This window comes from Pongo abelii, chromosome 23 (genome assembly GCF_028885655.2).
Source record: "Pongo abelii isolate AG06213 chromosome 23, NHGRI_mPonAbe1-v2.0_pri, whole genome shotgun sequence".
In the NCBI taxonomy this organism is placed as follows: domain Eukaryota; kingdom Metazoa; phylum Chordata; class Mammalia; order Primates; family Hominidae; genus Pongo; species Pongo abelii.
The window spans coordinates 27,699,042-27,722,974 of record NC_085929.1 but is presented as its reverse complement, the minus strand read 5'-3'; the positions used below and the strand labels follow the sequence as shown (position 1 = coordinate 27,722,974).

At 47.9% G+C, this 23,933-nt stretch overlaps 1 protein-coding gene across 1 annotated transcript in view; it reads right to left on the bottom strand.

The window, feature by feature from the left end:
- Positions 1 to 255: 255 nt before the first annotated feature.
- The window catches only part of LOC129052709 (uncharacterized), a 45,828-nt gene continuing 22,150 nt past the window's right edge, over positions 256 to 23,933 (bottom strand). Inside the window, exon 9 of the transcript XR_008517833.2 lies at positions 256 to 10,154. The gene's annotated coding sequence lies outside the window, so the exon portion shown is untranslated. The remainder of the gene's footprint in view (positions 10,155 to 23,933) is intronic.

The window sequence follows — 23,933 nt, the reverse complement described above, 5'->3', positions numbered from 1 at the left end:
ACAGGCCTGGGAGGCTGCAGGCAGAGCCAGGAGCACCTGTGCCTCTGAGCCCGCATGTGTGTAAGTGCTGTAGGGGGACAAAGAGGGGCAGGCAGGTGAAAGTGACAGGCAGTCATTCCCACCAATAGTGGGATATCAGACTGCCTAAAATGTTGTCTATAGCAAGGTAAATTTTTAAATTCCTACAGAAGGAATTCTGTTGCAAAATTCCTACAGAAGGAATTCTGTTGCAAAATGCCTTCACTGTGAAGAATTTAATTTCAAGTCAAGAAGTACAGATACAGACTAGTTTATTTTGAAGGTAAATCCACATTTCCATACATCAAGTTTGCTTGAAGGGTAAGAGATACCTTTAAGCCATGAACCCTTCCCTTGGGCTGGTGGTCATGCACAGAGGGAACTTGTCATTAGCAGCATGTAAAAGTGTCCTTCAGGGCCAGGCACGGTGGCTAACACCTGTAATCCCAGCACTTTGGGAGGCTGCAAAGGGTGGATCATGAGGTCAGGAGTTCAAGGCCAGACTGGCCAACATGGTGAAACCCCATTTCTACTAAAAATACAAAAAATTAGCTGGGCATGGTGGTGCGTGCCTCTAGTCCCAGCTACTTGGGAGGCTGAGGCAGGAGAATTGCTTGAACCTGGCAGGTGGAGGTTGCAGTGAGCCGAGATCGAGCCACTGTACTCCAGCCTGGGGAACAGAGCGAGACTCCATCTCAAAAAAAAAAAAAAGTGTCCTTCATGTTAGCAAGTCAGCTCAGTTAATATAGCAGGGAGCAGAAGTCAGGTATTTAATTCATTTCTAGAAGATATAAGTAATTTCTATTTGAATGGACCCGATCAAATGGATCCAAAGGTCTTAGAAAATAAAAGGTTAAAACCCAAGCAAAACGGTATCTCACTCACCATATCCAGTAGTAAGAAGTCCTATTAGGCCTTTTCCCACAACACATCAGCTTCCAAATACAGCACATGACAAACAAATACTTCAGGAAGGTGGAGGAATGGGGGGCTTGTTACCGTGCTGGCTGATGACATTATTACAAGGCTCCAACCAGCTCCGAGGCTGTGGTAGACACAGCACCGTGGTCCTAGGGTTAGAAGGGAGCTCTAGAAGCAGCATGGACAATCTAATGCCCAAAGCATGGATGAGGTGCCTCCAAGCCCAGGACTGCTGCCACTCACTGTTGCTAGAGCACCTAGGAAAGAGCACAGACTGCAAAACCCCCCTCTAGGAAGGGCTGCCCAGTCCATTTGGGGAACCTATACCTCTCGATGAGTAGCTGGGCAAGGACAAGCACATTGAGAGCACCAGGTCCAAAGTGGTGACGGGCCCAAGGGCAGCCTGCAGGCAAGGGAAATGGTCCCAGCCTTTCCTGCAGCCAAAGTGCAGGGCTGGTCCTCAGGAAGGAGTTGCAAAATGATCCTGTTTGCAAAACACAAACATTCCACAAACAGCAGCCACAGGGGGTAGGTAAATTCTAGAAATTCTCAATCTTATGTGCAAGAAATAAAACCAAATCAAGAAGAATATTTTACTAGTTAGCATAAATTTGCTTAGCACTCTATGTCCAGGGCGTCCTGGCCAGTTAAATCCAGGTTACTGCACTTGCATGGCTGACAATGCATCTAGCCTCTTAGAAATATCAACCTCTTGCAGACACAGGCTGTCTTACCACGTGGCACTTACATACAACAGGTGCTCAATAAACGTGCTGAAAAAAGTCAGTGTGTAAAGGATTCCTAAAGTAGGAATCCCCCCTGCTCCCTGGCTCCCTGAGGGTGGTTGAGGCCCAGGGGCTTGTTTGTGTCCCCACCCTCCACTAGGGCCTAGCACAGTGCTCACTAAACCCAGAGGACCGATTCAAGCTGCCACCTGTGAATTTTTTCCCTGCCTCATACTGTCTTTTTCTGCCCCATTCCTCTTCCTTTTGCTCCCTGAACATTTATCTCATGGGATTTGGAGTCATTAGCTATGCAAATTATTGGGTTTATGGCCCTTTACCTCACTGGAACAGCTTCCCTGCTGTAAAATGGGGTGAAAGGACCCTACCTGAAGACTAGAAATGGTGTGTGCGCAGTCTGGCCATAGTAAGGCGAAGCAATCACTGTTATGACTTTCTTATATAATTGTCCACAGGCCCCACTGTCTAAAGGAACTTAGAATACCAAAAGCAGAAGGTTTATTTGTTTTTTCTACCCCTGGCAAGGGTGGTTTTGAGAAAGCCTATCTGTTTTGGAAAGAAACTGACCCAAGCCCATGTCACTAGTTAAAATTTTCCTTTTCCTTTTTCACAGGGAAATGGATGACTCTGACTAGTCATGGCCAAACTGTTCCATAAGTTCATGTGCCAATTATACACAGTGATTAGGATTCCCAGATGGTTCATTCTTTTTTTTAAATTTTTTAAAAATTTTACTTTAAGTTCCAGGATACATGTGCAGAACGTGCAGGTTTGTTACATAGGTATACATGTGCCATGGTGGTTTGCTGCACCTATCAACCTGTCATCTAGGTTTTAAGCCCCACGTGCATTAATTATTTGAAATGCCTAACTTTGTTTTTACTTTAACTCGTTACTTTGAATTTTGTCCTGCTTGTCTCTTCAATCATCTAGCCTTGCTTCTCATGTAAATAAGACTCTCTCTAGCTAGGAAGACCAGACAAACTCCAATTGACCCTTTAATTTACAAGACACTGAGGGGTGCTTACCCAACCCCCTTTTATAAGGAGTTGGCCTGGGTAAACAGATCCTCAGCATTTCAAAGGAGCCCAATTAACTGATAAGGTACTAACACCAACAATGTATAAAGTTCCCAGGACTTTTCTCCAAGAGATAACAACATAAAACCTTGAGTTCGTGTCCGGCATAGACCCTATATCTAATTATAATAAAAGATTTAGAACCTTGCACCTGGTACCATTGCTCTTCTTGTAACCATTTGTCTTTTAAGTTGTTTATCATTCTGTAACCATTTTGCTTCTTTTGATTCTTGCATGTTCTTACTTCTGTAAAATTATTAGATTTGAGTCCCCCTCCCCTTCCTAAACCTAGGTATAAAAGTTAATCGAGCCCCTTCCTCGTGGCCGAGAGAATTTTGAGCATTAGCTGTCTCTTTGGCCGCTGGCTTAATAAAGGACTCTTAATTCGTCTCAAAGTGTGGCGTATTTTCACTCGCAGAGGCACAACATAAATGGAGGTCCCACCGAGATATTAATGCCACCGGGCGAGAGCCGGTCTCGCTCTGGGCTCCCCTGTAAGGACGGCCAGCTCGGAGCGGGGGGCGCCACCTGAGAAGAGAATTTTTTCAGGTCCCTGAAGAGTGACCACCTTCTGGAGGAGAGCGGATCGACCACCGTGTCAGTGCCCTAAAATTCAACATCCAAGTCCTCAGCTTCTGACCCTGCGGTCAGGTAGGTCAGATTTGACTTCCTTTCTGCTAAGAGGGGAGTGGTCCTGATGAGGGCGTCCCTTTTTTGACTCAGCCCATTACTCTGGGACGCTAGTGGGTTGAGCCTTGGTTTTCTGGTAGGCACCTTTGTGTCTTGGTTTGGGTGGGAAGAGGTCTTGATGAGGACCCTCCCTTGACTTAACTCGCAGCCCAGGATGCTGGGGAGTTAAGCCTTGGTTTCTGGCAGACCGGTCTCTTTCTTTCTCTCTCTCTCTCTTTTCTATCTTACATCCTTCTTTTGTTCAGGTTTCTTGGAGAATCTCCGGGAAAGAAAAGGAAAAAAAAAGAGAAAAAAAATTGTTATAAACTCTGTGTGAATGGTGTGTGAATGTGGGAGGACAAAGGCTTGCGTTTGTCTTCCAGTTTGTAGCTCCATGGCGAAAGCTACGGAGTTCGAGTGGGCCCTCACCTGCGGTTCTGTGGTGACCTCATAAGGCTTAAGGCAGCATCGGGCATAGCTCGATCCGAGCCGGGGGTTTATACCGGCCTGCCAATGCTAAGAGGAGCCCAAGTCCTCTGGGGGAGTGGCCAGGTGGGCATCTGAATGATCCCATCACGGGACCCCCTTCCCTTGTCTGTCTAATAAAGAAGGAAAAACAGCGAAAACTGTCATAATTGTTTACATGCCCTGGGGTCAATCGTTTGTTTTATGTTTACTGTTTTGTTCAGTGTCTATCGTCTTACTTAATAGTTGTTAAGGTGTTACAAGTCAGGACGTGGATATTGTCTACGACGTCTGGGTAAAAATTTCTTCAAGGTCCTTAGTGCTGATTTTTTGTCACAAGAGGTTAAATTTCTCATCAATCGTTTAGACTGGCCACCACAGTCTTGTCTTTTCTGTCATAAACAAGTAAGGTGTTGCTATGGAAAAAAGTGTGGAGAACATTCACCTGATTGGAATTTCTGGCACCATGAAGGTTGCGGGTATTTAGACTGTCACACCCCACGTCCTAGTGACTGCTCCTCTTCTAAACTAAACTGGTGGTGGGTTCAAAACAGCCACCCTGCAGACCTTCTTGCTCACCTCAGGCTGGCCCCTAGTTCCCCTCCCTCAATCTAAGAGCTGCAGCAATGTGGCAAGTGGTATTAGCTGTTATGGTTTTTCTGTTCTTCCTGATCATGTTAATTCTGTTTTCCCAACACTCCAGCCCCCCAGGGAAAGAGTTTCTCTGCCCGTGTTGGATCTGATATCTCTGCTCGAGACTTTGCTGAATTGCCTTTAAATACTAATAATAAAATGGGAAACACTTCCTCCCAGCCCTGTAAGGGTTGGAGCCCTCTCCAGTGTATGCTGAACAATTTTTCTCTTGGTTTCTCAGAAGACTATGGAGTCCGCCTTAAAAAAATGCAAGCTCCGGACACTCTGTGAACTAGAACAGCCAGAGTTTGGAGTTGGATGGCCCTCTGAAGGGTCATTAAATCCTGCCATTGTTCAAGCTATGTGGCGAGTTGTTACCGGAACTCCTGGCCACCCTGATCAGTTTCCATATATTGATCAGTGGTTAAGTTTGGTTAAAAACTCTCCTCCGTGGCTTCGTTCATGTGCCATTCACAACTCCACCTCCAAAGTCCTCCTGAGCCAGGCCGCATTTTCACCTCTACCTTCAGCCAGTTCGGCTCCCCCTGTTTTGCCTCCCTCTGAAGAAGAGGAGAGTCTCCCTCACCCAGTTCCACCGCCTTACAACCAACCTGTCCCTCTAGCTTCATCCCATGTCTCTTTGATGATGTCCCCTGTGGGCTCGCGGCCCATTGCCTCCTGCCTGCGACCACAGCAGGAGGAAGCAGCCCCTCTACTACCACTGAGACAGGCACAAGTCCCTCCAGGGGACGAGCGCTCAGCCCCCTTCCTGGTTTATGTCCCTTTTTCTACTTCTGACTTGTATAATTGGAAAACTCATAATCCTCCCTTCTCTGAAAAGCCTCAGGCTTTGACCTCACTGATGGAGTCCGTGCTCTGGACCCATCGACCCACCTGGGATGACTGCCAACAGCTCCTTTTAACTCTCTTTACCTCTGAGGAGAGGGAGCGTATCTGAAGAGAGGCCAGAAAGCACTTCCTTGCATCAGCCGGTAGGCCTGAGGAGGAAGCTAGAGACCTCCTGGAGGTCTTTCCCTCCACCCAACCTAATTGGGACCCAAATTCCTCAGGTGGAAGGAGAGCTTTGGATGATTTTCACCAGTATCTCCTTGCGGGTATTAAAGGAGTCGCTCAGAAGCCCATAAACTTGTCTAAGACAACTAAAGTTGTCCAGGGGCCTGATGAGTCACCAGGAGCGTTTTTAGAACATCTCCAGGAGGCTTATTGAATTTATACCCCTTTTGACCTGGCGGCTCCCGAGAATAGCCGTGCTCTTAATTTGGCATTTGTGGCTCAGGCAGCCCCAGATATTAGGAGAAAATTCCAAAAACTGGAAGGATTTGCTGGGATGAATATCAGTCAGCTTTTAGATATAGCCCAGGAGGTTTTTGAGAACCAAGAATCTGAAAAACAAAAACAAGCAACACGGGCAACTGAAAAAGCTGCTGATAAAGCATATAAAAGACAAGCAAAAATCTCAGTAACAGCTATCCAAGAGGGCAAAAAGGAAAGGTCCCCATTCCAGAAAAATGGCCAAGGAACCTCGGGTCCCCGCCAGAAAAGTAAAAGAGGTGAACAGGCCCCTCTAGGAAAAGACCAATGTGCCTATTGCAAGCAGACTGGGCATTGGAAAAAGGAGTGCCCATTACTGCCAAAAGAAAAATCAAAAAACAAAAAGGTTCTCACCCTGCCCGCAACAGAGGAGCCTGATGATTGACGGGGCCAGGGCTCCCTCGCTCTCGGCCCCCAGGAGCCCATGGTAACTGCTACAGTGGGGAGCCAGCCTGTACGTTTCCTAGTAGACACCGGGGCAGAGCACTCGGTACTGCAGACTCCCTTGGGCAGTGTCTCAAACAAAAAAATAACTGTACAAGGGGCAACTGGAGCTACTCAAGAATATCCTGTCACACACTCCCCAGAAGTAAACTTGGGACAGAAAAGAGTGACACACTGTTTTCTAGTAGTTCCAGAGTGTCCTTTTCCTCTCCTTGGACGAGATCTGCTCCATAAGTTACAGGCCTCAATCTCCTTTTCAGCTCAGCAGGCTCACCTCACACTAGGAAATGCAACTTCCCCCACTGCCCAACTCTTGCTAACTACCCCTCTGTCAGAAGAATACCTTCTGGTTTCACCGTCACAATCACTGGAGGAAAATACTAATACTCTTTTGTTGGACCTACAGACACTTTTTCCCCAAGTTTGGGCCAAGCCGAACCCTCGTGGACTGGCTAAACACCATCCGCCAGTAGTTGTAGAACTCTTGGCCACTGCCATACCGGTCCAGGTAAAGCAGTACCCCATGAGTCAGCAGGCTAGAGAGGGGATAAATCCCCACAATCAATGACTGTTACAAGCTGGCATACTTACCCCAAGCCAGTCTGCCTGGAACACGCCATTTTTGCCGGTCCAGACACCTGGAACAAATGATTACTGGCCAGTACAAGACTTGAGGGAAGTTAATAAATGGACTGTTACTGTCCACCCAAGTGTCCCTAATCCCTATACTCTACTCAGCCTGCTCCCACCAGAACATATAGTATACACTGTCCTTGACCTGAAAGATGCTTTCTTTGCTATTCCTCTGGCCCCCAAAAGCCAGCCGATTTTTGCTTTCAAATGGGCAGATCCAAGATCAGGAGACACTACCCAGCTGACTTGGACTCGGTTACCTCAGGGTTTTAAAAATTCCCCCACCCTTTTTGGAGAGGCTCTTCAGCAAGATCTTATACTCTTCCGAGCTAGTCACCCTAACTGTACTCTTCTTCAATATGCGGATGATATTTTAATAGCTACTGAAACTATGGACAGTTGTCTACAACACACAAGGGACCTGCTCTACCTCCTTCAGGAGCTTGGGTATCTAGTCTCAGCCAAAAAGGCCCAGCTTTGTCTTCCCAGAGTGTCCTACCTGGGGTATGAGATAAACCAAGGAAAAAGGGCACTCAACAGTGCCTGGAAAGAAGCCACCCTGCGAATCCCCACTCCCACCACCAAGACAGGTACGTGAATTCCTGGGAGCCATGGGATATTGTCGTCTGTGGATATTGGGGTTTGCAGAGATTGCAAAGCCTTTGTACACTGCTACAAAAGGTAATGGCCCACTGATTTGGACAGACACCAGAGAACAGGCTTTTCAAAATCTGAAAAAGGCTTTAACTGCAGCCCCTGCTTTAGCCCTCCCAAATATCTCAAAGCCTTTTCATCTGTTTGCCCATGAGAGCCAGGGAGTTGCTAAGGGAGTGCTTACTCAGACTTTAGGACCTTGGAGATGCCCAGTGGCTTATTTATCTAAGAAGCTGGATCCTGTGGCCTCAGGATGGCCAAGTTCCTTGCGAGCGGTAGAGGCTACAGCAAGCCTAGTCCAAGAAACTGATAAGTTAACTCTAGGCCAGAATTTAACCCTTACAGCTCCTCATGCTGTAGAGACTTTACTACGAAGTGCTTCAGGTAAATGGATGTCAAATACTCGCATTTTACAATATCAGAGTTTACTGTTGGATCAGCATCGTTTGACTTTCTCTCCCACAAGGTGTTTAAATCCTGCTACCCTACTCCCAGATCCAGATTCTAATATTCCTGTCCATGACTGTCAGGAGCTGTTAGAAGCTACCAAAACTGGCAGGCCAGATCTTCAAGATGTGCCCCTGAAAAAGGCGGACGGCACCATGTTCACGGACGGCAGCAGTTTTCTCGAGCAGGGGATATGAAAAGCCGGTGCAGCTGTTACCACAGAGACAGATGTGTTATGGGCTCAGGCTTTACCAGCGAACACCCCAGCGCAAAAAGCTGAATTGATCACCCTTACTCAGGCTCTCCGATGGGGTAAGAATAAATGTATTAACATTTACACTGACAGCAGGTATGCTTTCGCTACTGTGCATGTACATGGAGCCATTTACCAAGAGTGCGGGTTGCTCACATCAGCCGGAAAAATGATCAAGAACAAAGAGAAAATTCTAGCCCTGCTTGAAGCTGTGTGGCTCCCTCAGCAGGTGGCTGTAATCCATTGTAAAGGACATCAAAAAGAAAACATGGCCATTGCCCGCGGTAACCAAAAAGCCAATTCAGCAGCTCGGGAAGTGGCGCGGTCTTCAGTTCCACCCATAAACCTGCTGCCGGCAGTTTCTTTTCCACAGCCAGATCTGCCTGACAACCCTATGTACTCAATAGAAGAAGAAAAATTGGCTTCAAATCTTAGAGCAAATAAAAATCAAAAAGGTTGGTGGATTCTTCCTGACTCTAGAATCTTCATACCCCAAGCTCTTGGAGAAACTTTAGTCAGTCACCTACATTCTACCACCCATTTAGGTGGGGCAAAATTAGCCCAGATCCTCCAGAGCTGTTTTAAGATCTCTCATCTACAAAGCCTAACAGATCAAGCAGTTCTCCGGTGCACAGCCTGTGCCCAGGCAAATGCCAAGCAAGGTCCTAAACCCAGCCCAGGTCACCGTCTCCGAGGAAACTCGCCAGGAGAAAAGTGGGAAATTGACTTTACAGAAGTAAAGCCACACTGGGCTGGGCACAAATACCTTTTAGTATTAGTAGACACCTTCTCCGGATGGACTGAGGCATTTGCTACCAAGAACGAGACAGCTAATACAGTAGTTAAGTTCTTACTCAATGAAATCATCCCCCGATATGGACTGCCTGCTGCATAGGGTCTGATAATGGACCTGCCTTCACCTCGTCCATAGCTCAGTCAGTCAGTAAGACATTAAACATCCAGTGGAAGCTCCATTGTGCCTATTGACCCCAGAGCTCTGGACAGGTAGAATGCATAAACCGTACCCTAAAAAACACTCTTACAAAATTAATTCTAGAAACTGGTGAAAATTGGATAAGTCTCCTTCCTTTAGCCCTACTTAGAGTAAGGTGCACCCCTTATCGGGCTGGGTTCTCACCTTTTGAAATTATGTATGGGCGGGCACTGCCTATCTTACCTAAGCTAAAAGATGCCCATTTGGCAGAAATATCACAAGCTAATTTATTGCAGTACCTATAGTCTCTCCAACAGGTACAAGAGATCATTCTGCCACTTGTTCAAGAAGCCCATCCCAGTCCAGTTCCTGACCAGACAGGGCCCTGCCATTCATTCCAGCCTGGTGACCTGGTGTTTGTTAAAAAGTTCCAGAGAGAAGGACTAACTCCTGCTTGGAAGGGACCTCACACCATCATCCTCACGACACCAACAGCTCTGAAGGTGGACGGAATTCCTGCTTGGATTCATCACTCCCACATCAAAAAGGCCAACAAAGCCCAAACAGAAACATGGATCCCCAAGCCTGGGTCAGGCCCCTTAAAACTGTGCCTAAGTCAGGTGAAACTGTTAAATTAATTCTTTTTATTTACTTCTTTTGTTTATCCTTGCCTGTAATGTCTTCTGTGCCTTCCTACTCCTTCCTCCTCACCTCTTTCACAACAGGACGTGTTTTTGCCAATACTACTTGGAAGGCTGGTACCTCCAAGGAAGTCACCTTTGCAGTCGACTTATGTATACTGTTCTCAGAGCCGGCTCGTACCCACGAAGAACATCATGACGTGCCAGTCATGGGAGCAGGAGGTGTCGACCTTGCAGCAGGATTTGGACACTCTGGGAGCCAAGCCAGATGTGGAAGCTCCAAAGGTGCTGAAAAAGGACTCCAAAAAGTTGACTTTTACCTCTGTCCTGGAAATCACCCTGATGCTAGCTGTTGAGATACCTACCAGTTTTTCTGCCCGGATTGGACATGTGTAACTTTAGCCACTTACTCTGGGGGATCAACTAGATCTCCAACTCTTTCAATAAGTCATGCTTCTCATCCCAAATCACATTCTAAAAATAATTGTAACCTCTTAATATCATTGTCCATGAACTGAATTCAGCTCAATGGTATTACGGTATGTCATGGGGATTAAGACTTTACGTCCCAGGATTCGATATTGGAACTATGTTCACCATCCAAAATAAAATTTTGGTCCCCTGGAGCCTACCCAAGCCAATTGGGTCTTTAACTGATCTAGGGGACCCTATGTTCCAAAAACACCCTGACAAAGTTAATTTAACTGTTCCCCCACCATTCTCAGTTCCTAAGACCCAGCTGCAAAGACATCAATTCCAACCAGTCTGATGTCTATACTTCGTGGAGTACATCATTTCCTTAACCTCACCCAGCCTTAACTAGCCCAGGATTGTTGGCTATGTTTAAAAGCAAAACCCCCTTTTTATATAGGATTAGGAGTAGAGGTCTCACTTAAAGGTGGTCCTTTATCCTGTCATGCACGACCTCATGCTTTCACATTAGGAGATGTGTCTGGAAGTGCTTCTTGTCTAATTAGTACTGGATATGACTTATCTATTTCTCCTTTTCAGGCTATTTATAATCAGTCTCTGCTTACTCCCATGAGCACCTCAGTCTCTTACCAAGTGCCTAACAATACCTGGCTGGCCTGCATCACAGGTCTCACTTGCTGCATTAATGGAACAAAATCAGGACCTCTCTTGTGTGTTCTGGTTCATGTTCTTCCCCAGGTATACGTGTACAGTGGATCAGAAGGACAACTCCTCATCGCTTCCCCGGAATTACATCCCAGGCTACGCAGAGCTGCCCCACTACTGGTTCCTCTTTTAGCCAATCTTAGCATAGCTGAGTCAGCAGCTATTGGTACGGCTGCCCTGGTTCAAGGAGAAACTGGACTAATGTCCTTGTCCCAACAGGTAGATGCTGATTTAAATAACCTTCAGTCTGCCATAGATATACTGCATTCCCAGGTAGAGTCTCTAGCTGAAGTAGTACTTCAAAACCGCTGAGGCTTAGATCTGCTGTTCCTCTCTCAAGGAGGATTATGTGCAGCTCTAGGAGAAAGCTGTTGCTTTTACGCCGATCAGTCTGGAGTCATACAAGATACACTCCAAAAAGTTCGAGAAAATCTAGATAGGCACCAACAAGAACGAGAAAATGACACACCCTGGTATCAAAGCATGTTCAATTGGAACCCCTGGCTAACTACTTTAATCACTGGGTTAGCTGGACCCATCATCATCATATTATTGAGTTTAATTTTTAGGCTTTGCATATTAAACTGGTTCCTTAATTTTGTAAAATAACGCATAGCCTCTGTCAAACTTATGTATCTAAGAACTCAATATAACCCCCTTGTTGTAACTGAAGAATCAATGATTTGATTCCCCTAAAACACAAGTGGGGAAATGAAATGCCTAACCTTGTTTTTACTTTAAGTCCTTACTTTGAATTTTGTCCTGCTTGTCTCTTTAATCACCTAGCCTTGCTTCTCATGTAAATAAGACTCTCTCTAGCTAGGAAGGCCAGACAAACTCCAATTGACCCCTTAGTTTACAAGACACTGGGGGCTCCTCACCCAAACCCCCTTTCGTGAGGAGTTGGCCTGGGTAAACAGATCCTCAGCATTTCAAAGGAGCCCAATTAACTGATAAGGTACTAACACCAACAATGTATAAAGTTCCCAGGATTTTTCTCCAAGAGATAACAACATAAAACCTTGAGTTCCTGTCCAGCATACACCCTATATCTAATTATAATAAAAGATTTAGAACCTTGCACCTGGTACCGTTGCTCTTCTTGTAACCATTTGTCTTTTAAGTTGTTTATCATTCTGTAACCATTTTGCTTCTTTTGATTCTTTCATGTTTTTACTTCTGTAAAATTATTAGATTTGAGTCCTCCTCCCCTTCCTAAACCTAGGTATAAAAGTTAATCGAGCCCCTTCCTCGTGGCCGAGAGAATTTTGAGCATTAGCTGTCTCTTTGGCCGCCGGCTTAATAAAGGACTCTTAATTCTTCCTAAAGTGTGGCACATTTTCACTCGCGTAGGCACAACAATTTGTCCTAATGCTCTCCCTCCCCTTGCCTTCCTCCACCCCCGGCCCAGCTCATTCTCTTAAAAGAATCATCATAAAGGAGTTCAGCTGGGGCAATAATGGATCTGCTTGGGTTCCACAACTTGGGAATCAGAAGGAAGGGAAGCGCTTCCTCACCTTTTCCAAGAGCAGGGCTGCCCTCAGCACTCTCTGGATCCCAAGGCACAGTCCCCAGGTTCCTGAACACACAGCATCCTAAGTGCCCCCCTGGGAAGCCCCCCTGTGCCCACACTCTCCTCCCAGTGCTTCAGAATTACCTCCTGACTCTGCCTCCTGAGAAACAGGCCAGGAATATTTCAAGGAATATGCCAACTAACATCAATGCACCTCTCCTGGCATTTCAGAGAGATAACTCAAGAGTGAAGAGAGGGAAATATGGAGGAGGGGTCTGAAGACAGGAAGGGGTGACCCCCAGGATGGAGGTAACCCTGTGGAATATGCCCAAGTCAGTTGCCCTCAACTGGTCTGTGACAGCACAAGTCCAAAACCCAATGCCTTCATCTAAATCCTGATGCCACCACTTTTTTTTTAGCCCTCTGTGCCCCACTTCCTAGTGTGAAAAGCAGGGATCATAACAGCACTCAGCCTGTCCACTGTGGTGAGGACTGAGCGCATTAAGACACGTAGGCACTCAGGACAGAGCGCGGCATGGCCAATGGTCTCTAAGCATCTCTGCTACCATCGCTGCTGTGCTCATCAGCACCAGGTGCTGCTCTCCCACCCCTGTCCCTGCCCCATCAGAGCCCGACAATTCTCAGCCACAACAAGGAGCTTTGTTGGTGGAGGAGGGAGGAATATGGCTAGAACCTTTGTAAGCTGACTTTCTGTGGGCTGGGGACAGTCCACGCTAAAGGGTAGCTGCCATTCCTCCGGGGGCTGCAGGTGCCAGGAGTGAGCACTCTCCATCTTCCCCCTGACCAAGCTGCTCCTCCTCTCTTCCCAAGCTTCCAACACTGGCACTGGCCTCCCGGGACCCATGCCACCTCCAGACTTCAACTGGCAACAGAAAAGAGACAGGGGGCTGGGTGCAGTGGGATGCCTGTAATCCCAGCACTTTGGGAGGCTAAGGCAGGAGGATTGCTTGAGCCCAGCAGTTCAAGACCAGATTGGGCAACACAGAGAGAGCTTATCTCTCCACAAAATTTAAAAATTAGTTGGGTGTGGTGGTGTGGGCCTGTAGTCCCAGCTACTCAGGAGATGGCCTGGGCCCAGGAGGTCAAGGCTGCAGTGAGCTGAGATCACGCCACTCCAGCTGGGGCCACAGAGCAAGACACTGTCTAAAAAATTAAAAAAATAAAAATTAAAAAAAAAAGGAAGCATGGGCAGGAGAGGGGAGAAGGCTGGCACCCACTAAGGTTTCATTTCACCTTTACACAGGAAAAGTCAATAAAAGCTACTAGTTAACCACGTGGCTGTGCTGTCTGTCCATCTCCTGCCAGAGTTAACCAGACCGAATCTCCTGCCAGAGTTAACCAGACCGAATCTCCTGCCAGAGTTAACCAGACCGAATCTCCTGCCAGAGTTAACCAGACCGAATCTCCTGCCAGAGTTAACCAGACCGAATCTCCTGCCAGAGTTAACCAGACCGAATCTCCTGCCAGAGTTAACCAGACCGAATCTCCTGCCAGAGTTAACCAGACCGAATCTCCTGCCAGAGTTAACCAGACCGAATCTCCTGCCAGAGTTAACCAGACCGAATCTCCTGCCAGAGTTAACCAGACCGAATCTCCTGCCAGAGTTAACCAGACCGAATCTCCTGCCAGAGTTCACCAGACCGAATCTCCTGCCAGAGTTCACCAGACCGAATCTCCTGCCAGAGTTAACCAGACCGAATCTCCTGCCAGAGTTAACCAGACCGAATCTCCTGCCAGAGTTAACCAGACCGAATCTCCTGCCAGAGTTAACCAGACCGAATCTCCTGCCAGAGTTAACCAGACTGAATCCTTCAGCAGATACACAATTCAACAGACACCTGCAGACGTGCCTAATGCAGGAAGACTCCTCACTAGATTCCCTCACACATAACACACGTGCACTCTGAGCTGGGCGCTAGAGAGACACGGCCTAACAGAACACAAAAAAGATATTGTTGTCCTTGCCAAGGTCCTCACTACTTAGCAGAAGCTCTTGCCCTTCCGCTTCCACCTTTCATCAAGGTATAAGCCAACAGTCTCACTTCTTCTCTCTTCTTTAATCTGATTTCTGTCTTCCCTTTCTTTTTTAAGAGACAGGATCTCACTCTGTCACCCAGACTGGAATGCAGTGGCGTGATTATAGCTCACTGCAGCCTTGAGCTCCTGGCCTCAAGTGATCCTCCCACCTCAGCCTTCTGAGCAGCTGGGACTATAGGTGTACGCCACCATGCCCGGCTAATTATTAAAAATTTTTGTAGAGACAGGGTCTTACTATGTTGCCCAGACTGGTCTCAAACTCCTGGCCTCAAGCAATACTCCTACCTTAGCCTCTGAATGTGCTGGGATTACAGACATGAGCCATTGCACCCAGACTTTTCTTTCTTTTAATTTCTTTTTTTTTTTTCTATTCTTTTTTTGAGACAGTAAGGTCTTGCTCTGTTACCAAGGCTGGAATGCAGTGGTGCAATATCCGCTCATTGCAGCCTTGGCCCCCCAGGCTCAAATTATCCACCTACCTCATCCTCCTGAGTAGCTGACACTACAGGTGTGCAACACCCACACCCGGCTAATTTTTGTATTTTTTTGTAGAGACAAGATTTCATCATGTTGGCCAGGCTGGTCTGGAACTCCTGACCTCAGGTGATCTGCCCACCTCAGCCTCTCAAAGTGCTGGGATTACAGGTGTGAGCCACCACACCTGGCCTCTTTTTTTTAAAACTGCGGCAATCATCTCTCCTCTGTTAAACTCACCAATGAGAAAAAGTCAGTGGGGCCAGGCATGGTGGCTCACACCTGTAATCTCAGCACTTTGAGAGACTGAGGCAGGCAAATTGTTTGAGCCCAGGAGCTCTAGACCAGCTTGGGCAATGTGGCAAAACCCCATCTCTACAAATAATGTGAAAAATTAGCCAGGCTTGGTGGTACACGCCTGTAGTCTCAGCTACTCAGGCGATCAAGGTTGCAGTGAACCGTGATCGCGCCACTGCACTCCAGCCTAGGTGGCAGAGTGAGATGCTGTCTCAAAAAAAAAAAAAAAGTAATCAACTGCAGGGCTTGGGGTGACAGTTTCCTGGTCATTCCTCCCAGTTTCTTGGTGTCTTTATAGCTAGAGATGGCTAAAGGCCACCCACAAGAAAACAAGTCACATACAACTGAGGCCCATGGGGGCAGAATGCTGTTCTCTCCACTGGAGCAACCCAACCACTTGGGTATCTGACACCACCCATCACCCCCCAACTCCAGGGGATCAGAGATGAATTCTGAAGAGTGGAACCAAAGATGACAGAGTGCGTGGCTGGAGAGAGGGGGAAGTCCACAGAGTTTACGTAAATTTCTCAACCACATTCCCACCATGCCCGCAATGTACTGCATTAAAGTATGCTGGAAGCTAAAGACCAAAAAGGAATCAGATTTTTCAACTCTGCCACCTAAAGGAGAAACTGAGAGCCTTATTTACCACACAGATTTTAGCCCAAGTGCCATGCCTCCAGTTTCACAATTTCACCAGCAGCTTAAGCAAAATGGCCTGGACACTAAAGATGGCCTCTGGGTCAGAGTATCACTAATTTCCTCTGTCCACAAACCACTTTGATTCTCTTTGATTCTCTCTGTCCCTAATCTCCCCATCTAGTCTTTTTTTGTTTTTGTTTTTGTTTTTGTTTTTGTTTGAGATAGAGTCTTGCTCTGTCACCCAGGCTGGAGTACAGTGTGCGATCTTGGCTCACTGCAACCTCGGCCTCCTGAGCTCAGGCAATCCTCCCACCTCAGCCTCCAGAGTAGCTGGGACCACAGGTGCACACCACCACGCCCGGCTAATTTTTGTACTTATTGTAGAGATGGGGTTTAGCTATGTTGCCCAGGCTGCTGTCAAACTACTGGGCTCAAGCAACCTGCCCACCTCAACCTCCCAAAGTGTTGGTATTACAGGCGTGAGCCACTGCGCCCAGCCCATCTGGTCTTAATAAATACTTCATTCTCTGCAAATGCAGATGTTTTCTCAGCTCTGATTATTTTTTCTAAAGTAATGACCCTCCACCTGGCTAGATGAATGCTTCTAGCAAAGGAAAAGGCCAGGGTGTGAAAACTGTACTGCAATAGAACATAAAGCCCGTCCAACCCCACCTCCCATCAGACCTGGGGTGGTGGCAGCAGCAGGCATCGGGGCTCTCAGGCCTGCCCATTAGTCATCCCTAAGGCCCGTTAGCACACGGGTTAGGAGGAGCACACGTTCTGGAATCAGAAAGCCCAGGATTGAGCCCAGCCCTTCTTTCAGTCAAGGCTTTGTCACTCACTATCACTCCCTCGACCTAGGACCTCACAAAACCTTGTCATCTGTAAAACTGGGGATAAGAAGTTCTACCTTGAATGTTTTTGAGTCTATGCAGCACCTAGCACAGATTCCTGCAAATAAACACTCAATAAATGTTAACTATCATCCACTATCTAGTCATCAGAAAAGCACAATGATCTGGTATCTTTAAGTCCTTCCGCTTCCAAAAAAAAAAAAAGAAAAGAAAAAGATGTGTGGATTTTTTTTCTCCTAAAGGTATCAGCAAAGTGAAACTTAAGAAGGAAAACCTGGGCTGGGAGCAGTGGCTCATGCCTGTAATCTCAGCACTTTGGAAGGCCAAGGTCAGGAGTTCAAGACCAGCCTGACCAACATAGTGAAACCCTGTCTCTACTAAAAATACAAAAAATTAGCCAGGTGTGGTGGCGGGCACCTATAGTCCCAGCTACTTGGGAGGCTGAGGCAGGAGAATCACTGGAACCCAGGAGGCAGAGGTTGCAGTGAGCCAAGATCATGCCACTGTACTCCAGCCTGGGCATGACAGAGCAAGAGACTCCATTTCAAAAAAAAAAAAAAAAGAAGAAGAAGAAGAAAAACCCAATTCAGATCCCAGTTCAGGGACCAACTCACTTGCAACTTAAAGCAAATCATGTCATCTCCATTTCTTTGCCTATAACATGAGAATATTAGACCCTATTAAACTTTGATGACCTCAGAGATGAGTAAGAATCAATGAGACAACAGGTCATGAAAAAGCTTTCACTTCCTCAAATGAAAAGCAACAAGTAGTAAATCCAGAGCATAATTATTATTAAATGAAGGGAAAAGAAAGAGAGATCAGACTGTTACTGTGTCTATGTAGGAAGGGAAGACATAAGAAATCCCACTTTGACCTGTACCTTGAACAATTGCTTTGCTGAGATGCTGTTAATTTGTAACTTTGCCCCAGCCACTTTGCCCCAATGTTGAGCTCACAAAAACATGTGTTGTATGGAATCAAGGTTTAAGGGATTTAGGGCTGTGCAGGAAGTGCCTTGTTAACAAAATGTTTACAAGAAGTATACTTGGTAAAAGTCATCGCCATTCTCTAGTCTCAATAAACCAGGGACACAACGCACTGCGAAAAGCCGCAGGGGCCTCTGCCTTAGAAAGACGGGTATTGTCCAAGGTTTCTCCCCATGTGATAGTCTGAAATATAGCCTCGTGGGATGAGAAAGACCTGACCGTCCCCCAGCCTGACACCCGTGAAAGGTCTGTGCTGAGGTGGATTAGTAAAAGAGGAAAGCCTCTTGCAGTTGAGATAGAGGAAGGCCACTGTCTCCTGCCTGCCCCTGGGAACAGAATGTCTCAGTATAAAACCCAATTGTACATTTGTTCAATTCTGAGATAGGAGAAAAACCGCCCTATGGTGGGAGGTGAGACATGTTGGCAGCAATGCTGCTTTGTTATTCTTTACTCCACTGAGATGTTTGGGCGGAGAGAATCATAAATCTGGCCTATGTGCACATCCAGACATAGTACCTCCCCCTGAATTTAATTGTGACACAGATTCCTTTGCTCACATGTTTTCTTGCTGATCTTCTCCCTATTATCATCCTGCTCTCCTACCACATTCCTCTTGCTGAGATAGTGAAAATAATAATCAGTAAAAACTGAGGGAACTCAGAGACCGGTTCCAGTGCAGGTCCTTGGTATGCTAAGCGCTGGTCTTCCGGGCCCACTGTTGTTTCTCTATACTTTGACTCTGTGTCTTATTTTTTTTCTCAGTCTCTCATCCCACCCGACTAGAAATACCCACAGGTGTGGAGGGGCTGGCCACCCCTTCAATTAAAATGCCGGGCCCCATAATATTATGGAACATAAATAAGCCAATGATGGCTCTTACTTATTCTAGAACATTAGGTTTGATGGCCCTTTCGTCTATTCACATGGAACCTGCTACAAGCTGGAGGAAGCAAATGGCTGCTCCTAGCAGATCCCAGTTCAGAGGCACGGCCCAGCAAAGCTAGCACTCTGCCAATGGTCAGGCTTCAACCATCCTGGGCCACTCCTCAGATGCCAGTGCCAGGAGAAATCAGGTAATTCATCTGGTTCCACCTGGACATGTGAAACCAACGACAACCAAAATCCTCACCTGCAGGACTACTCGACAGATGCAGGAAAGGGTCCACTTTGACCCTCTGCTCTTCTGTACTGAATGGTGTACTACTCTTCCAGGGCATGTGCCATCCTTCCTTTAAACTGCAACACATGATTCAGGAGGAAGAGCTCAATTTTTCCTTATTTTTATTTCTAGGTCCAAGACATGAGTTTTCATTTTTAATCTACCACGGAAATGTCTGAAGAGCTGGAAGTTTGAGTGGGAGGAGGAATGCGGGGGGACCTCATCTCCCTAATTTAAAAACGGAGCATGCAACCAAAACTGCATCCAATATCATCATCCCCAGGTCTCTCAAACCCAAGGAAGAGAGGAAAGATTTACTTTTATGTTTACTGAATATCTGCTATGTGCCAAGGACTGTGCTAAGTTCTTCACACACATTATTTCCAAAGCCCATTTTCTCTTCCACACCTAGTAACACCATGGAATAACCACCACGGAACAGGAGCATCCCAGGTGGGGGGTGGCGGAAAGAATCACAATATGCAGTCAATTTTAAGACGTTTCAAATGTTAGCGCTGTAAACACAAATAAACAGCCTTGACTAAGGAACCAGGTCTAAGTTCTGAAACATCCTTTACAGAAGGAACACACAAACCATGTCTTTCCTATAATTATGAAATTAACTTGTGCTATTGAATACACTATAAAAAAGATTTAAAACTTCTAAACCTGGAGCACAAGAAAAACTCACTATAGGACTCGAACAATCTGGGGCTGGATTTCTGACCTGAGAAGTACATCTGGCAATCAAATATGGAATGAACGGCATCCCCTGAGAGGGCTGCAGAGATGTGCTCACGGGAGAAGGTAACCACAACGAATTGGCCTGTGTGCGGCCAGGTAACCATTAGGCGGGGCTTTCCCGCAGGCGGCAGCGACTGTAGGAAGATGTCTTTCTCAGCTTAAAACCTAGTTCATCCTCATCCCTGGGGTACAACGACTGTCTATGGAGCAAAGTGTCAGATGGGACCAAATACACATTGGTGGCCTGATATTCAAATGTCATCCTCTCCATGCACATCCCACTAAAAAGAAGCTTAGGAGGGGGAAAAAAAAACACAAAAAACAAAAGCTGTCCACCTGTCCACAGTTGACCTTCATTCCTCTGCATCAACCCATTTCACATAAATCACAATTAACATCTGCACTAAACACCATTAAAATAACACAAATGTGGTTTGAACTCTTGGACGTACTTTCTCTGCATTCAGAGTCAGGAAAACCAGCCAAGATATGGGGCTGGTCCCCGCCCCTTAAAGGGATGCGGCACAGAGGCCTTGCCTGAGGGGCCTGCCAGACCCCTTCGTCCCGGCTAACTACTGAGCAAGCGGGGTGGCGGCTCACCAGTGCCTTATGCCTGGTGGAGGGTCTCGCTGCGGCTGGCTTTCTGCTAGGCCAGGCAAGCCCGGCTCAGTGTAGGGCTCCTTAAGGTGGTTTCTAAGCTGGGAGTTTCCAATGTGCCCCGGAGACCTCCAAGAGCGCGGTTCCCTCGGAAGGCAGCTAGGGAAGGGGCGTCAGTGAGACCAGAGGCGCAGGCTGCTGCCATCGCCCGGCCGCACCCACCGCCCCCACAAACGGAAAGGCGCGCCGGGGTCCTCTCGGCCACCTACCTGCCAGGGTCGTAGGAGCCCACGCTTGGCGCACGCCAGCGCCAGGCCGGGGCAGCGGGACGGGGAGGCCCCGAGGGCCGGGCCGCGGAGGCAGGACCCGAGGGAGCCTCGGCCCCGAGCCTGAGGACTCCGGTAAAGACAGAGACCTCCCCCGCCCCAAAAAGCACCCCCGCCCAGCGCCGGGCTAAGCCCCCTCCCTTCACCTCCCGCCTGAAGCGGGCAGCCTCGCGCTTCCCCGCGCCTGCTGCCCCAGAACTCGGGACCCGCCGGCGCACCTGGCCGCGCATCCTCCGGCTGGAGGTGACCACACGGGAACGCGGGGCGGGGGCTTCCTCGCGGCCAGCCCGCCGGGCGCAGAGCTATAAGCGCCGCCAGAAGGAGGCGCCCGCGCCGCAGCGGGTCCCGGCCTCGGCGCTGCCCGGGCGGGAGGCTCGGCGCGCGTCCGCTCGCGGGGCCACCTGCTCCAGAGCCGCCCGCTGGGGCCAGCCCGGGGCCCGAGACCCCGAGCTCAGGCGCGAGCAGGATGCGGCTCCCCGGGGGCTGTTGGCGCGGGTCGGAGTCCCGAAGCCCCGTCCTTACGTCCGCTTCATGCTGCGGTGTCCGTCAGCGACGGCGTCCCCGTGGCCGGCCAGTGCGGCCCTGTCCTGCAGCCCCGGCGTCCGGCGCGGTAAGCAGCAGCCAGAGCAGCGGCACAGCCAGGGGAGGGGCGGGCACATGGAAGGGCGGGGGTTGCGGCCCTCGGGCGGGACCACAGGACCCCAGCCTCGGTGGCGAGAGATCTCAGTGCACCGGCTCCAGTCCTCAGGGACCCCATTGCTACCTGCACGCTCAGCCTTGCCAGAATCTCATGGGATATGTGCAAAAGCCAAAGGAAATAAGCTGTCGCCACGCCCTTCGTCCTCTCAGTCTCCCCGCAAGGTCCATATGGGACATTCCCCAAAGCCCAACGGGAGACAGGAAAGAGGTGATTGGATAGAAATCTTGGAAGGGGCGAGAAGCCGCACGAAGTGGCCAATGGAGAAACCAGGTGGGCATACCAAAGCCTGCCAGCAGAGAGAAAGGAGGATGTATTTAAAGGGGACTTGTTGGCCGGGCGTGGTGGCTCACGCCTGTAATCCCAACACTTTGGGGAACCGAGGCGGGAGGATCATTTGAGGTCAAGAGTTCAAGACCAGCGTGGCCAACATGGTGAAACCCCTGAAAATGCAAAAATTAGCCGGGTGTGGTTGCGCGGGCCTGTAGTCCCAGCTACTCAGGAGGCTGAGGCAGGAGAATCACTTGAACCTGGGAGGCGGAGGTTACAGTGAACCGAGACTCCGTCTCAAGAAATAAAAAATAATAATAAAGGGGACTTTGTTGCTCTAAGCTGCCGCAAAATTAGGATTTTCATTCTGACACTATCCAGATGGGAAGCAAAGAGATTAGGGGAAATTTCACATTTTTGGAGAAGGGAGCTAAAAGAAAATATAGAGCGGAGGCCGGATGCGGTGGCTCACGCCTGTAATCCCAGCACTTTGGGAGGCCAAGGTGGGCGGATCACAAGGTCAGCAGTTCGAGGCCAGCCTGACCAAAATGGTGAAACTCCATCTCTACTAAAAATACAAAGATTGGCTAGCCATGGTGGCACGCGCCTGTAATCTCAGCTACTCAGGAGGCTGAGGCAGGAGAATCGCTTGAACCCGGAGACAGAGGTTGCAGTGAGCTGAGATCATGCCATGCACTTCAGCCTGGATAATAGAGCAAGACTCCATCTCAAAAAAGAAAGACAAAGAAAATATAAAGCGAATTGAACCAAATATATCTGTATGACCTTAAGCAGGTAAATCCAACCCTCAGCCTCAGTTTCATCATCTGGTCCAATGAGGATACTGGACTGCACTTGGTGTCTAACAGCCTTCACACACTTGGTGTGTGATCCTATCATCCCTTGCAGGGGAATAGCAATACCTGCAAATATTCTTCAATTTTGGCCGTGATCCACCATCTTAAAGAACTTTAGTTGAAAGTAGGTAGACTATCTGACACCTACTTTCAGCGACAGTATCAACCCCACCTTTGGTAAAGGCGAATCCAGCCTTCTTTGGGTCCCTCATCTCTTAGAGAAGGATATTCTTCTCATATGTGGAGCCCCCCACCTCCAAGTAGTTAATAATTTCTACTCCTCCTAGAGGCACCTCTTTTTCTTCCTTCTCTCTTCCTTCTCATAATCAGACAAAGCTTCGATTAATAATTCATTCATCCAATGAGCTGTCCACAATTCCTGCCTTCAGCAACAAACCCCACTGCTCACCCCTCCCTAGAGCTGTGAAAGTGTTCGTCCCTAATTCAGTCTGTGACAACCATTCAACCACACATGGCCAATTGTGCTTTCATCCACACTACAAGCCAAATTTCAGACTTTCTAACCACTCCTTGGGGCCTGCTCTGTTTTAGAGTTTTACACCAGCCTGCTAGGCTTACAGTTTGGCTACCAAGCTTCAGCTCCACCTTCTTTATTTCAGAACTTTTCAGCCTCCATGTCAACGAAAAAAGGGACTTCTGTGTGCAATGCTGCTGACCAGTTTGGGAAAGTTCTTAACTGGCTGTTTAGCAAACTATCCTGCTCCACTGGCAGTTTTAACACTCCCCTGCAAATACAGGCTGGGCTTATTATTTCTTCCTTTTCAACTGTTGACATCCTCACAGGGTTGGAGAGCTTGGCAAAATTGTGTGGGAGCAGCAAACTTTTAATATTGATTAAGCAGCCTGAACAAGGTAATTGCGAGGCCAATACTTCTGAGTTTTCTGAGTTGTTCTTTGCCAGGTCCAGCCATAGTCAATCAAGTTAATTCTCACTCCCATAGCTCTCTCTTTTCTCATCCCCAGAGAGCTCTCAAATGTCTCTGTTTATCTGAGTGCTTTCTTTATGCATTCAGACATTTATTGGGCACCCACTACAAGGAAAGAACTGGCAGGTTGTGTGGGGTTATCCTGATGGATCGCACATGATGTGTGTACTTAGCGCATGGGGTGATTAAGTATCAGACCCCCTTCCGTAAGGAAGGAATCTGCCTGAGCACCTCAGAGAGTACAAGTGGATCCCATCCACGGCGAAATGTAGGTGCTCATGTTGGGAAGTCCGCCCCCTGTAGTAGGAGAAGGAGAAGTAGGTTGAGAAATGGCCCTGGGTTGGGGAGATAGGCAGTGTCCTCGGGAAGTGGAGAGTGCCCAGAAAAACTGGACACATAGCAAACAATAGGGAGAATCATCTAATTCAATCCACAATGGAGCCGGTAGAAGATTTGTGGAGTATACTGTCTTATTTTCAATTTAAAAAAATACTTTCTGGGCTGGG